General features: G+C 45.7%; 1 protein-coding gene across 2 annotated transcripts in view; it reads left to right on the forward strand.

Annotated features, from left to right (window-relative positions):
- Positions 1 to 11,126: 11,126 nt before the first annotated feature.
- Positions 11,127 to 15,441, forward strand: part of VGLL4 (vestigial like family member 4) — a 163,314-nt gene continuing 158,999 nt past the window's right edge. Inside the window, exon 1 of one of the 2 annotated variants that reach the window (XM_038565627.1) lies at positions 11,127 to 11,479. The gene's annotated coding sequence lies outside the window, so the exon portion shown is untranslated. Of the gene's footprint in view, positions 11,480 to 12,376; positions 12,406 to 15,441 lie in introns of those variants that run through there. The other variant, XM_038565628.1, reaches the window with a different exon arrangement.

Raw genomic sequence — 15,441 nt, forward strand, 5'->3', positions numbered from 1 at the left:
ACTATATGTTGAATGAGTGAATGCATATAATAGTAATAGTTGTCATTTCATGGGTTATAGAATTACAAGCATTTTCTCTAAAGAGGAGTAAAGTTATGCCGCTGCATTAATGATTGAGGGTCAAGGGTAATGAAGGGCCCCTACCTATAAGAGGAGGTGTTGGGATTAGAAGTCCTGGCAAAGGTAAATGCAAAATTTAAATTTCCAGTCTTCACTCTTCCTTTGCAGTCCTGACTTAACCCAACTGCCCTTCCAGCATTTCCTTTTGGATGTGTCATAGGCAGCTCATAGTACATATGGCCAAAATGGGTCTTCTGATATCTCCGGCCTCTAGTATAAATCTACTCCTCCCCCAAATTTCCATTTCAGTTAATGACCACCTTCCACCTTTGCTCAGGCCAAAAGCCAGGGGATCACCCTGGGGGCTTCACTTTCTTTCAATTCCCATGTGCAATCCATCAGAAAAATTTGCCAATTCTACCATGATAGAAATGGCCTGTTGGGCACTAAGGATCTGAGTTCCCTTTCCATAGTATAGAACTGTCAACCAGAAGTGATTCCCCACTTGGGGACTAGCATTTCTTAGCTCCCCATCACTCCGATGAGGCCATCTGACTGGTTCTCACCAATGGGATTATGCGGAAGTGATTTGTGTTTAGGCGCACAAAGAAGCACAGGTGTACACTCTCCATGCTCTCTTTCTCCATCTGCTGGATGAAGATCTTGCAAAGGATTCTTGAGATTTGGGGGCTGGCAGAGCCACAAGACTGAGGAATCCTGGGTTACTGAGTCACCACTTGCAGGATAGCCTTTTAGACACCTTTAGGTGTCTTTTTTAGAACACCTGTTAGACTTTATGTGAAAAACCACCAAGCTTTTGGGGTCAACTCTTGCAGTAGCTGACATTGCCTTAACGGATACACCTATCACCAAAATACACCTCAAATTTGTCCATCTGGCTTCCTTAATCTCTTCTTCTTCTTTTTTTTTTTTTTTAATGTTCCATATCTTCTTTTGTTGTGAGCCACTCTCCTCTCTCATTTGAAAGATTGTGAAAGTCTCCTACCTTATCTCCTTGCCTTTATCTCCCTGCTAGCTACAGATTGTGTGCTTGTGCTCCCTGAAGATTCATATGCGGAAGCCCAATCCCCATGTGATGGTGTTGGGGTGGGGGGAGCTTTGGAAGGTGACGACAGCTGCGCCCTCAGGAATGGGTTTAGTGCCCTTATACAAGACTCCAGAAAGCCCCCTTGCCCTTTCTACCATGTGAGAACACAGCAAAAAGATGTTCACCTATGAACCAGGAAGTTGGCTCTCATACCAAATACATACAGGACACCTTGATCTTGGACTTCCCAGCCTTCAGAACTGTGAGAAATAAACATTTGTTGTTTAAGCTCCCCCGTCCATAGTATTTTTGTTATACAACCCAAAAGGCGTAAGGGACCGCCACAGCCCTTTCTCTGCACAGCCATCAGAGAGGTCTTTTAAGAACCCAAACCTGTGTCACCACTTTCCCTAAACCCCCTCAAATGGCTTCCTCTTGCATGTAGAATAAAGTCTGAACTCCTTACTATAGCCTGTCTACTTCCCTAACTTTACTTCAACTGTCTCTCCCCTCACTTATTATGGTCCCGTCACCCAGGCCTTCATATAGTTCTTCAAACATGGCCGACATATTCCTGTCCCAGAGTCTTTGCACTTGCTATTTTTTCAATTTGGAAATCCTCCCCCACCCCTCCCCAGATCATGGCATGACTGGTTCCTCCTTATCATTCAGTTCTCAACTCAAATGTCATCTCCTCATAGAAGCCCTCCCTGATCATGCTGTCAGACTGAGGCCATTCCGCTGCCACCAGTCATTTTCTATTTCATGATCATGGTTTTTTTTGTTTTGTTTTGTTTTTCATTGCTCTTATCACTCTTTTAAATTATTTTAAGTTAACTTATGTGACTTAAATTATGTTTCATGGCTAATTATCTCTCTTTCCACCTCCTCCCCTACACCTCTCCATTAGACTCCTTCAGGGCAGAACCTCATCTGTTTTATTCATAGCCACAGCTTCAATATCTAGAATGGTAAATGGCAAACAGAGGGTGCCCTAGACAAAAGGAAGGGAGAGAGGGAAGGAGGATGGGAAGTCAGAAGGAAGGAGAGAGGGAGAAAGAATTGCCCCAATTAGATAAGGCCCCTCACAGTGCAACCCCATGGTCTACACAAAGTTCCCGGAGATAGGGGACTAGTGGGTTGGGGAGACCCAGAAGGAAGGCAGGCTGAGCAGCCCTGTGGCTTCTGAATCAGCTCCAGGGGATAGAAATACATTACCTACCACCACGAGCATCAGCTCGCTGTGCTTTGCAGGCTCCCACTCTGGAAGGGAAAAAAACACTTGCCCTTCTTTTTTCCTCTCTGTGCTGAAACCTCATCTATTTTGGACCCAAACCCATTTCCCTTACTGCCAATAAACACTGGAAAGATTATGGTGTCTCCTCATATATGTGATTCAGAAGCATATTAAACTGTAAACATAGTGTAAAAAAGACATGGTTGCCCACAATGAGTATTTATTTATTTGTATATATCAAATTCTTTAAAAAATAGGTTTGTACATTGTGGTGCCCTAAATACAAACACAGTCTGCTTACTGGGGATGCCAGCACTACATACAGTAGGAGCGCATTAGACTTTGAACTGAGGCCACTTTTATTGAGTATGCAACTGCTCTAATGTATACAAATACCCCCCTTTTTTTAAGAAAAACGATTTTATTTATTTATGAATAGACACATAGAGAGAGAGGGGCAGAGACACAGACAGAGGGAGAAGCAGGCTCCATGCAGGGAGCCTGATGTGGGACTCAATCCAGGGTCTCCAGGATCACGCCCAGGGCTGCAGGCAGCGCTAAACTGCTGAGCCACCGAGGCTGCCCTGCAAATACCCGTTTTAAAAAATATTCAAGCTAATATGAATTCATCAGCCTAAGGAGGGTTGACTTTAACACTTTTAAAAACCCTGAATCTTTTTTGCCAATTAGAGTTTTTTCTTTTTTTCCCGTTTTAATGATGTATAATTGACCCACAACCCTGGATACCATGTCTTGACTTACACATATTGTGAAACAATCACCACATTGTTTTGTTTTTTAAAATTTTATTTATTTATTTATTTATTTATTTATTTATTTATTTATTTATTTATTTATGAGAGAGAGAGAGAGAGAGAGAGAGGCAGAGACACAGGCAGAGGGAGAAGCAGGCTGCATGCAGGGAGCCCGATGGGGGATGCGATCCTAGGACTCCAGGATCAGGCCTGGGCTGAAGGCAGATACTCAACCACTGAGCCACCCAGGCATCCCGGATCACCACATTGTTTAGTTAACATCCATCAGCTCCTATAGATACAAAGAAAGAAAAAGAAAATTTTTTTCCTTGTGATGAGGATTTACTTTCTTAATAACTTTCAAATATATAAATATATACCATATGTCAGTGTTAAGGTGGTCATCATGTTATACGTTACATTCCTAGTACTCATGTATTTTGTAACTGGAAGTTTGTACTTTCTGAGCACCTTCCTCCTATTATGCCCCAACCCTGCGTCTGGCAATCATAAATCAGGTCTCTTTTTCTATGAGTTTGGTTTCTTTTCCTTTCTTTCTTTCTTTCTTTCTTTCTTTCTTTCTTTCTTTCTTTCTTTCTTTCTTTTTCTTCGGTGCGGGCGGATTGGTGCTGGAGCTTCGTTCTTCTTTGTTATTTGTCTCTTTCGTTCTGGAGTCTATTCTTTTCGGTTGTGTCTTTCTTTCTTTTTTTCTTCTTCTCTTTCTTTAGTCTTTCTCTTTCTTTCTTCTTTTCTTTCGTCTTCTTCTTTCTTGTCTCTTTCTTTCTTTCTTTTTTCTTTCCTTTCTTTCTTTCTTTCCTTTCTTTCTTATTCCACATATAAGTAGATCATACAATATTTGTCTTTCTTTGTCTGTATTTGTCTGTCAATACTTGTCTTACCAAACCTTTCTAAGTAGGAATTATACCCAATGTATAGGAGAGAAGATGGAAGGGTGGGCAGTGGCCAAGTGTGTGACCAGCATCATACAGCTGGACAATGGTGGGACTGAGGTTTGAACTCTGGTCTGGCTGATGCTGATGTCTCAGCAATTCTCATGTTCCAAGTGTTTGTCCATCCTTTGACAAACAACGTCAAAAATGATGTTAGAACCTCAGTAAATTCCAATTCCATACAGTAGCCCACCAAGGATGGGCCACCAAGAGGAGACATTTGCCTTCAGAGATGAAGTGTTGGTTTATAAGAGTAGATTTAATGGTTTACTTAGAGATTCTCAATAGAGTTGTTTCTGGGTAAACTTAGTGATATCGCTGAAAGGTTATTGAATCAGGATCAGGACAGTTGGTTTGAATCCTGGCTCTGTACTACTAAGGCAAAGGTTTTACCCTTTCTAAGCCCCCATTGTCTCATCTGTAGGAAGGGGTTGATAATGTCTTCCTCACAGGATTCAGGTTGTGTCAAATGGGAATGCTCAGCAGAGTGCCTTGCATGTAGTTGGCACCCAAGAATGTTGATCTTCTTCCTTCCTTGTTTATCTTCTTCTTGCTTATGTATAGCACATGCTTGTAAGAGCCGAATGCAAAGCAAGAAACTGGAGCCAAGAGAGACATGGCAATCTTGGTTTGAAGAATTTCTCTCCTAGATGGTGGTGTCCTCTGAGTGATTCCACACTCAAAGGAAAAACACATGCTCATTTCTGGTAAGTTCCCTGACTCAAACCATTCTCTGTCTGAGAGTTAGCTAGTTACCTGTGGTCAAACTCTCAATGACCTTGAATCCAGCATCTACAACATTATTTTCCCTGGAAAATGGCTCCTATTATGTCCTTGCCCAGACCACTTGTTTGTCTCTAAGAAAGATGGCAAGCATCTATTGCCAAGGTGAATTGTTCTTATAGTAGTTGAAGGAAAATTCCTTGTGTGAGGATGAATCCAATCTTTGGATAAGTTAGACAGATATCACTCAGCTGAAGTCTAAGCAATTGTTCTGGCCATAAGTCTTGCCTTGCTTAAGGGCGTCCATTCAGAACCATGCTGTGAAAAGAGCTGATGTTCAGAAAATACTCACCACTGACTCCTTGACAGATTTCAAATGGTACCTCTCCAAACCTCGGAGTGTCCCCTTCATTGAATTCCACAAACAATTTGAGACTTGGATTACTACCACTCAAATGGTCCCATCACTGCTTGGTGAAGGGTAAAATTCGTGTTGGGTCATGGTAGAGGTGAGGCTCATTTGTGGGCCCTAAGATGGTTGCAAGGAAGGAAAGAAAGGGACTTCACTGAGTGCTTACTTTGTGCCTGGTACTGTTAGATCCTTTCCTACACATCTGCCTAGAAATTCTGCAAATGTGTTAACCATTCAAAGCTCTATCATTTACCACATTCTGAAATCTGAGCAGTAGAGGACTTAGTAACCCACATCTGGGTTTAAATTCTAACTGCCCACATTGGAATAATAGCTGAGAAAAAAAAAAGGGGGGGGGGAATAATAGCTCAGGGAGGGCAATGTTTGTTCACTGCCATATCCCCAGTGCCTACAAAAGTTCCCTGCACATAGTAGGACCTTAATCCTTATTTGGAAACTTGGGCAGGTTAGCCTCTTTAAAGCTTCTGTTTCCTCAGTGATAAAAATGGGAAAAAATAAAAATAAAAACCTACATCATATGATTTTTTAGTTACGCTTTTTTTTTTTTTAAGATTTTATTTATTTATTCATGAGAGACACAGAGAGAGAGGTGCAGAGACAGGGGCAGAGGGAGAAGCAGGCTTCATGCAGGGAGCCCAATGTGGGACTCGATCCCGGGTCTCCAGGATCACACCCTGGGCTGAAGGCAGGCGCTAAACTGCTGAGCCACCCAGGGTGCCCTACACTTTTTATTTTGAGATAATTATAGATTCACATGCAATGATAAGTAATACAGGGAGATCCTATGTATCATTTCCCCAAGTGGTAACATCTTGCAAAACTACAATATAATATAATATCACAGCCAGAATATTGACATTGATCAATCCATTGATCTTGGAAGATTTCTCTTCTGGGATTTTTATGTGGATCAAATGCAATTATATAGGCATAATGTGTAGCACAGTACATGCGTATTGTAAATATTTAATAACGGTAGCTAATGTCCTCTTAGAAGACAATATAGTGTAGATCAGCATTTCTCAAAGGGTAATGTGCCTATGAATCATCTGGGAAGCTTGTTGAAATGCAGATTCTTTTTTTTAAGGTTAATTGATTTTTTTATTAATGAGAGACACACACACACACACACACACACACAGAGGCAGAGACATAGGCAGAGAGAGAAGCAGACTCCGTGCAGGAAGGTCTATGCGGGACTTGATCCTGGAATCCCGGGAACACCCCCTGACCCAAAGGCAGACGCTCAACCACTGAGCCACCCAGGTGTCCCAAAATGCAGATTCTAAATCAGTTGGTCTGGGAATCGGCATTCCTAGCAAGCTTCCAGGGGATGTCTGATGTGGAGTGACACGTTAAGCACATGGACTCCAGAATTAGACTCCCAGGTTTAATTCTACTTGTACTGTTATTATTTTTAAGACTTTGGACAAATTATTTAACATCTCTGTGGTTCAGTGTCTTAATTTGCTTCAATAATGGGAATATTTACAGTCCCTACCTCATAAGGCTGCTGTGAGACTTGAACTCAATAATTGTTTTAAAGCACTTAGAACAGTGTCCAGACCATAGTAAGTACTCATTAAATGTTAGGTATCATTATTACTTTAGATAATTTCTTTTTCTGGTTAAGATTTTATTTGAGAGAGAGAATGAGTGAAAGAGAAGGCAGAGAAAGAGAGAGAATGATCAAGGGGGCAGGGGAGAAGGAGAAGTTGGCTCCCCACTGAGTAGGAAGCCTGACTGGGGCTTGATCCCAGGACTCTGAGATCATGACTTGAGCTGAAGGCAGGTGCTTAACCGACTGAGCCACTCAGGTACCTCTAGGTAATTTCTTATTCTGTATTCTTACACTGGAATAAGATCATTTGACTTTTTCCACTGGTTACTTTGGCCTCTGGAAAAGTAGTTCACCTGTTCCCACTTGAAGAGAAAAGAGAAGTTATGGCTAGAAGGGATTTTTAGAGCTCCTCTAGATCAGAAATGGTCAACATTCAGTACACCAGTTTCTACTCCGTGCCCATAGCAGACATTACTAATCAATCTTGACACTTATTTTTTCACTGGACCTCAATTGTGGCTTCAGAGTCTTCTCAAGAGAGGACTGCAGACAGAGCTGGTGCTCAAGATGACAACTGTTTGCCAAACCTGTTCTGATCTAAGCTCTTCATAGGTGTGGAGACTTAGACACATAGGTGTCCAATAACTTTAAGGGGGTCCCACTGTCACCTAGAGAACACACATCTTCTGAATGAGAATCCATATCTTCTGTCTCTTCAGGGATCTTTGTGGGATAATTTGGAGTGAAGAGAAGAAAAAAAATGAGACATTCATGTGAGCACATTATATAAGCAAAGGGCTGGGGCAGAAGAGGACATTCTTCCATGGCAGGTTAATGCATTGATAGGAATGATGACTATATGTTTGCACTACAAGCAACTCAGTGGGGAGCCATCTTGGTGTTTCCTCAGTTTCCTTCTTGGAAGTATAACATGGGAGAACAAATTGGAAAATAAACTATTAATTGGGAATTTGGTGTGGGAAAAAACCCCTGTTTTTACAATACTGAGTAATTGGAGAGCCTTAACAAATCGTTAAGGAACAAATGGCAAAGCAGAGAATTTGTTCTCAATTGAACTCCTGAGGGCCTTTCAAAGTCTTGCATTGCTCTGGGTGCCGCTCCCCTCCACCTGCTGGCAGCTGTGTTATACATCCTGTAATTCCCATTCTCCTTTGCCCTATCCTTTCTCCTTGCTGGACTGTGCCTGATGTCATGGGCCCTCACAGACCCTCACGGATACCCCACTTCAAGGCAGATCAGATTGATGCCATTTCTAGGATTACTAGAAAGAGAAGAATCAGATTATCTCTGTGAACAATTTGAACTCTGAAGATAGAAAGGGAGTCCATTACCAGGGGAACAAAAGCCAAAAGGAGCAGTAGGAACAGTAGTACAGGAGCCAAAGTGACAAGGAAACTCCTTGGTGCAGGGATGAGAAGGAATTAAATGGAGGTGGGGGAGGCCCAGAGAAACAGAGAGGAAGAATGCCCAACGACACTGTGGCCCATGAAGGAGGCAGGATTATAGTCCACAGAGCTTCTTTCCATCCTTGGCACTTTCTTTTCCTTTTATTTTATTTTTAAAGATTTAATTTATTTATTCGAGAGAGAGAGAGAGAGAGAGAGAGAGAGGCAGAGGGAGAAGCAGGCTCCATGCAGGGAGCCTGACGTGGGACTCGATCCGGGGTCTCCAGGATCAGGCCCTGGGCCAAAGGCAGACGCTAAAACGCTGAGCCACCCAGGCTGCCCCTTTCTTTTCCTTTTAATTTTGTAATGTCTTAATATAAAAATCTCAAACACACACAAGAGTAGACAGAGCAGTATAATAACCCCCCTGTACCCATCACTTGGCTTCAACCATGATCAGTTCAGGGTGAATTTTGTTTTATTCTCAATCTCCACTCACCACCTCGTGGATTATTCATTCTTTTTTATTTTTATTTTATTTTATTTTTCACTCTTTTTTACAAAAAATAAATTTCTGGGGGTGCCTGGGTTTTTGTTTTTTCTCAATCTCTACTCACCCACCTCGTGGATTTTTTTCATTCTTTTTTTATTCTTTTTAATTTTTTTTTCTTTTTCATTCTTTGAAAAAAAAATAAATTTCTGGGGGCGCCTGAGTGGCGCAGTTGGTTAAGCATTTGACTACTGATTTTGGCTCTGGTCATGATGTCAGGCTCCTGAGATCAAGCCCTGTGTTGGGCTCTGCACTCAACAGGGAGTCTGTTTGAGTACTCTTTCTTTCTCCTCTGTCCCTCCCTCCACTCTCTCTTAAATTAATAAATAAATAGAATTAAAAAAAAATTTCTAGGGGCTCCTGGGTGGCACAGTCAGTTGAGTGTTGGGACTCTTGGTTTCAGCTCAGGTCCTGATCTCGGGGTTGTGAGATCAAGCCCTGTGTAGGGCTCCAGGCTCAGTGTGGTCTATTTGAAATTCTCTCTCTCCTTCTCCCTCTGCCCCTCCCACTCATGCTGTCTCAAATAAATAAATAAATCTTTACAAAGAAAGATTCATTCCTATTGCTACACGTTAGTATAAGTGATTTGTTTAGGCTGCTAATATCCCATCGTGTGAATAGTCTGTGTACCTGACAGGTTCCAGTTCCAGTCCATCTATACCTTGAAGGCACACCCCATTTTCCTCAGGATGACTTGAGTGTGTCTTTCTTCTGCACAACTAAAACAGCCAGGCTTAAACAACCATGCTTAGATGTTGTCAGAGCGAAGTCACACTAATGCTGATGTAAGAGAAGCAGTGAGATTGATTCTTGGAAAGGTCGAAGACTGATCACATCCATGAGAAAAGGCCCTCTGTCCCCAAGATTTATCTGCAGAGTAAGGTTTGCTCTGAGCAGTGATGGAAATTAAAGAGGCAGCTTTAGGACCTCCACACTGACCCCAAATGGAAATCATTTAGCAGCACACAAATGGCAGAATTGTCATAGAAATCAAATGAGATAATGATATGTGGGAACACTTTGTAAACCCCAAAGCCAGTTTATAAATGTGCAGTTGTATTATTGTTGCTATCATTATGCATTTGCATTATCTGGGCAAATCATTTTCCTATCCCTCCATGTTAAGGTGGGGGTCTGTTTATAAGGTGCCACAGCAGGACTGGATTTAAGGTAGGAAGAGAGAAGGAGGATGTGAGTATTCATGGAATCCTATGCCTAGTCCTTGGTTCCGGCAACGGATCTTTAAGGTAAGAATTATTATCTGTTTTACAGATAAGAACACTGACCTTGATAACATGCCCAAAGTCCTCTAACAAACACAGATAGAGTTTGAATTCAAATCCAGTTCTGTCCAAATCCCAAGCCCTTTCTCCATCCTGCCACACTTCCTGAAATCTGCCCAGGCAGCCCTCACTCTTTCCTCATACCCTGCCCTAACTTGGCAGGATGAAAACCTCCTTTTAATAATCTTTTCAGGGTGGTTTTCCCCCCCCCTCCTAGTCTGAGACTATTGATGACCTAACATGGAGTCTAAATAAAAATATCTTTGGGGAGGCTGGGAGCCTTCCCAGCTTTAATTTGTGAATTTTAATCTGGGAACTGGGGCACCAGGGTCAGCTATGCTTGGGTTGACTTGTCACTTGGGTTGTGCATTTACAGTGGTCCTGAGTGGCCTGGAGGAGCGAGTATTGCACAAGGGGCCATAAGACCCAGGCTCTGGTACAGGCAACACCCCTACCTGCTTTAGGTAAACTGTCGAGCCTGGCTGTAAAATGGAACTACTAATACCTGTCCTGCTACCCAACAGGGGCTAAGATCAAATGAGGTAATATGCTGTGACTTGATATGATTGGATGAGGTAATAGATGCAAAAGCAGTTTGAAAACGGCAAAGCCTTCCCCCCTCCCCCCTCCCGCCAGCATTAATGTAAGCTGGTATTTCTTTTTATTGCTATCATCGCCTCTCAGCAGAGCCTTCTTTCTCCCAGGGAAAGTCCTGTAGTAGGAGCTCCTAATGCCGACCCAGGTTTGAGAACAGCCAGAAGGCGAGCAACATGAAGCCATTTAAAGCAAACCAGAGGAAGTCCAGTCTCTGACTATTTATTTTATGAAGTTAGCGGCTGGATATGTTAAGCAAATGTTTTCTTAATTGTGGCAGTACGAGAAAACAATGGGGCAAGGGCTGCTGGAGACTGGAGTAGCAGGCCTCCACCCCTCTTACCGCCCCCCCCCCCCCGCCCCGCCCAAATCTCTAGAGAATGACAGGAAAAAATTAAAGACAGGGCTTTTCTTTTCGTGGTCACATGTCTGCGCTGCTGCTGTAATAAGAACCTGCACCAATTAGAAATGTTTCACCTCCTCCCCTCTGCCCCTCCCCAGGCACATTGCAGAGCAGCCCGGGTTGTGGACTCCAGGAGTTTGCCAAACACAGCAAACACTGCTCTGGAGCGGCTGGAGGGGGCTCTATCCACTCCGACCTCCCTCCCTTTCCTCCTCTGCTCCCTCCTTCCACACTGTTTTCATTTACTAGGACTTCCTCCTCCGGGCGAGGGAGGGGGAGGAAAGACGCTGCTGGGCGCCTGGGGCGTGAGTGTGTGTGTGCGTGTGTGTGTGTGAAGTGGAGTGAGTGGTGGAGTGTAAAATGCTGTAATGGGAGGAAACCGAGCCGCGCCTGAGTTCCCCGGACTGCAGCGGCCGCTCTGATCGCAGTGGCACCTGAGCACACACTCCCCGAGCAAGCGCGACCTGTACCTGCAGGTACGTGTGCCGCCGGCCGGTCGGGGCAGTTCGACGTGGGGGTGTGGGTAAGGAGAAAGTGAGGCAGCAGCGGTCCGGGGCGGCGTCCCGGGGAGCGGGGAGACCCGGTGTGCGGGAGGCACCGTGCACCGCGGTCCTGCGGGCGAGCCGGCGTGGGCGCGGAGGGCGGGGGCTGCTGGTCGGGGAGAGGACGCGTGCGGGTCCGAAGCCAGCGCCGCGTAGGTGCCGCAGGTCGGGCTCAAACGCTCTGGCGCTGGCTGGCTGCGCGTGGCGGCCAAGGGGCAGCGGGTGCAATGGGTGCGGGGTACGGCTCGGCCGTGGGCGCCGGTGTCACGTGTGCGGAGCCCACTGGGTGCGTGTGGGGAACGCGCCTGGTCCACAGCAGCGCGCACCTGGACGCGCACGCAAGGTTCGGTTGTGCGTGGACCCTGAAGGTGTGTCGCACCCGCTGGGCCCTGGGGGTACAGGTAGGTGTAAGATGCCGGGTCCCGGCGCCTCCAGGCCGGCAGCCGGCGGCACCCGCGGGGTAGGTGCTAGCCGCAGCCCGGCGCGCGGCGGGGGGGGGGGGTCTGCTCCGCGTGCGAGGCCCCGCCCCGCCGCCCGGCCGGCTCACCTGGGCGCGGCCCCCACCTGCCTGGCGGGAGGGGCGTGTCCGGGGGCGTGTCCGGGGCGTGTCCTGGCGGGCCAGGCGGAGCCCCGCGGAGGGCGGGCGGCGCCTCATTCCAGGGATTCCTCGCGCTTCCGCGCTCGCGTCCGCCGCGGAGCCGGCTCGGCGCGCGCCGCCCGCGTGTGCGTGTGCGTGTGGGTGTGGGTGTGGGTGTGCGGAGCCGGAGGCCGTGCGGGAGCGCGGGCGCGAGCCCCGGAGTGCGCCCCGGAGTGCGCCCCCGCCCCGCCCCCGCCCCCCGGGGCCCGGCCGGCCCGAGGCGGTGAGTGCGGGCGGACTGGCCTGCGGGGGGCTCGGGTGGGCCGGCGTCCGAGCCGGACGGAAGGCGTCCTCGGGGGGGGGGGGCCGGCGGGTGCTCGCGAGGCTCCGGGGCTCCGGGGGAGGTCCGGCTCCAGGGGGGTCCCCGGGGCAGGCATCCCGGGAGCGCGAGGGCGAGGGCCGGGAGGGGGCCCTGGCGGGCGGCGGAGCAGGGCTGGATGCAGGGCTGCGGGAAGGGGCCGGGCGGGGCCGCCGGCACGGGGCTCCCCTCCTGCGCTTCCCTGTGCTCCCTGCCCCAAAACGGAACGGCGCACTCTTCCAGCACCGAGTGCAGGCCTCGCCGAAACGCAAAGGTCTTTTCCTTTTTTTTTTTTTTCTTAAAGTCTCCTCTGATTTCTGACGCTGAGACATTGAAATGATCTTAGGTTAGGATGACAGTACTTGCTGGGGCTATTAGCCTTTATGCGCTTACTGGCATATATTCGTCTACTTAAGCTAGATGATTAAAATCGGTTTCACTTTGATCATCGGTGCTGTGTGTTTGCTGGTTGTATTTTCCTTCTCTGTGGTTAATAAGAACCAGCAGCCCAGGGGCCGGGAGTGCAGGCGGCTCTTCCAGTTTTTATCGCAGCTGGTTGCTACCTTCTGTCTGAAAGGTGCGATCTTCCAGTTTGTAGATCTTGCAAGTCTTTTTCAAAACCCAAGCCTACCTTGACGAGAATGAAGGGTTGCATTTGGTTCCTCTGAACATTCAAAGACAAAACCAAGGAACGATAGCTTTTCTGTTAGTGTTTGAAGGTCAGTTTTGCACACCGTGTTAGCGTACCACACTTGAACTCTTTGCTCTAGTCCACTAACTTGTAATGTTCATTGTTTCCTCCTTGCCGCGCGTGACTGCGAGGAGTAGCGTGGGTAGTTGAAAGGGAGCTTTGGGGTCAGTGCCTTAGGGCTGTGCTGATGACATGATCTCGGCACACGTTATTTATCATCTCTAAATCTCAGTGCCTTAATTTTAAATAAGGCGTTTAGAAATACTTTCTTCAGAAATTTCTTGTCTCATACTCAAGACATAATTTCGTGTTCGTTTTCTTCTGTTTCCTGTTGCATCTGGCTGAAAAATCATCCCCCCCATGGTAGAAAGGATGTAAAGCCCTCAAATGGTTATTTAATTTTAGTGCAATTTTTAAAAAGATTTTATTTATTTATTCATGAGAGACATAGAGAGAAAGAGAGAGGCAGAGACGCAGGCAGAGGGAGAAGCAGGCTCCATGCAGGGAGCCTGACGTGGGACTCGATCCCAGATCTCCAGGATCATGCTCTGGGCTGAAGGCAGGCACTAAACCGCTGAGCCACCCAGGCTGCCCATTTTAGTGCAATTTTAATCCCAGGTTGATTTCCCCTGCCACTGTTTTTGTCACACTTTGGGGCAGCTCGCTTTTGCTTTCCATTTGGAAGAGAATGCAAACTAATTTTTATGTTGACCAAAACACAATACAATTAAGAAGATAATTCTGCTATAAATAACCATGGACTACATTCCAAAACTGTGAATGTTGTAGTAAAAACAGCTCTGGCCTATTTCTGGAGACTTGACGTTAAATCCAATCTCTGTCACCTACTAAGTTTGTGACCAGAAGAAGTTACTTTTACATAATCTTTGTATTTGCTTTTCCTCTGTAAGAGGGTGGTAGTATCTGGTCCCAATACATCACAGAAGTTCTGGAATTACAAGGAATGATGTGCTTTGAAGAGGAGTTGTATTATGTTATTTATAAATGTCTTTGAAGATTTGAGAGATTTTCTTAATAACAGTTGTTGGCACTTCCCCCAACTGATTTAGAATTGTGAGATTACCTGAAGGGTTTGACACTTCTTACAGACGTGATCATTATGAAACCAAAACTTTCACTTTCAGATGTTCAGTTTGACAAGAGTGCTTTAAGGGGAAATTCCTTTTCACTGCTTATGGTGTCAGCCATGTTACCAACCTCTGGTGGTTGCAAAAACAAATCCAAAGGAAGGTTTTACTTTGTGTCTTTTCTCAGTATCTTTCCCAGGATCGGTTTGCTGTGCAGGTTCTAGTTTGCCTTAGTAAAATAAATTAAATAACCATCCTAAAAATTGCTTTGAGACTTTGACTATGACTTCATAAAACAATGAGAGTTGTGAATTCAGGAGGTAAAAGTGACATACATTGGGAAAATTTTAATGTAAATAAAAATATGACACTATAGCGATTTTAACATATCAAGTCTGGTTTTTTGGTCTTTGTTAGACACCCTGTGCAGACCCTGGTGAAAGAAAGTTTTTGTGTGTTAAGTTTGTGCATAACCGAAGCTCATTTGTGATTGTTTTAGAGAGCCCATCTAAAGGTCGAGAAGTCGATTTGTGAGCATGTAATAGGTGAGAAAAGGGAATGCTGCCAACAGTCTGTAGCCATTTAGAATCTGTCCACATGAAGACAACAACAGCAACAACGACTGCTTAGAATTGGACTGCCTAATCTTGAGAGTATAAACTGCTAAGGTAGGAAAAGCAGGAGTATAAGTGGGAGGTGCTGAAACCAGAAAAATTCTTGCTACCTGGGATGCGGTTTGACAGCTCCTTTTCAAGGGAGGAAAACCTTGTAGAATATACTGTGTCTTAAGCCTTGGGTCTGATAACCGAATACTGTCTATCCTCGGATTTCTGAGTTTGTTTACTCACTAAAATTTATTTGTAAGCCCAGATCCAAACTTGCAGGACTTTCCCCGTCGTATCACATAAGGTGTCTTTAAACAAAAACACTTCTTTTTCTTTTTTTTTTTTTAATTTTTATTTATTTATTTATGATAGTCACAGAGAGAGAGAGGCAGAGACACAGGCAGAGGGAGAAGCAGGCTCCATGCACTGGGATGACTGGGAGCCCGATGTGGGATTCGATCCTGGGTCTCCAGGTTCGCGCCCTGGGCCAAAGGCAGGCGCTAAACCGCTGTGCCACCCAGGGATCCCACAAAAACACTTCTAAAACAATGTTAATGTATTGATGTAACCAGCGGCT

Source organism: Canis lupus, chromosome 20 (assembly GCF_011100685.1).
Source record: "Canis lupus familiaris isolate Mischka breed German Shepherd chromosome 20, alternate assembly UU_Cfam_GSD_1.0, whole genome shotgun sequence".
NCBI classification, from domain to species: domain Eukaryota; kingdom Metazoa; phylum Chordata; class Mammalia; order Carnivora; family Canidae; genus Canis; species Canis lupus.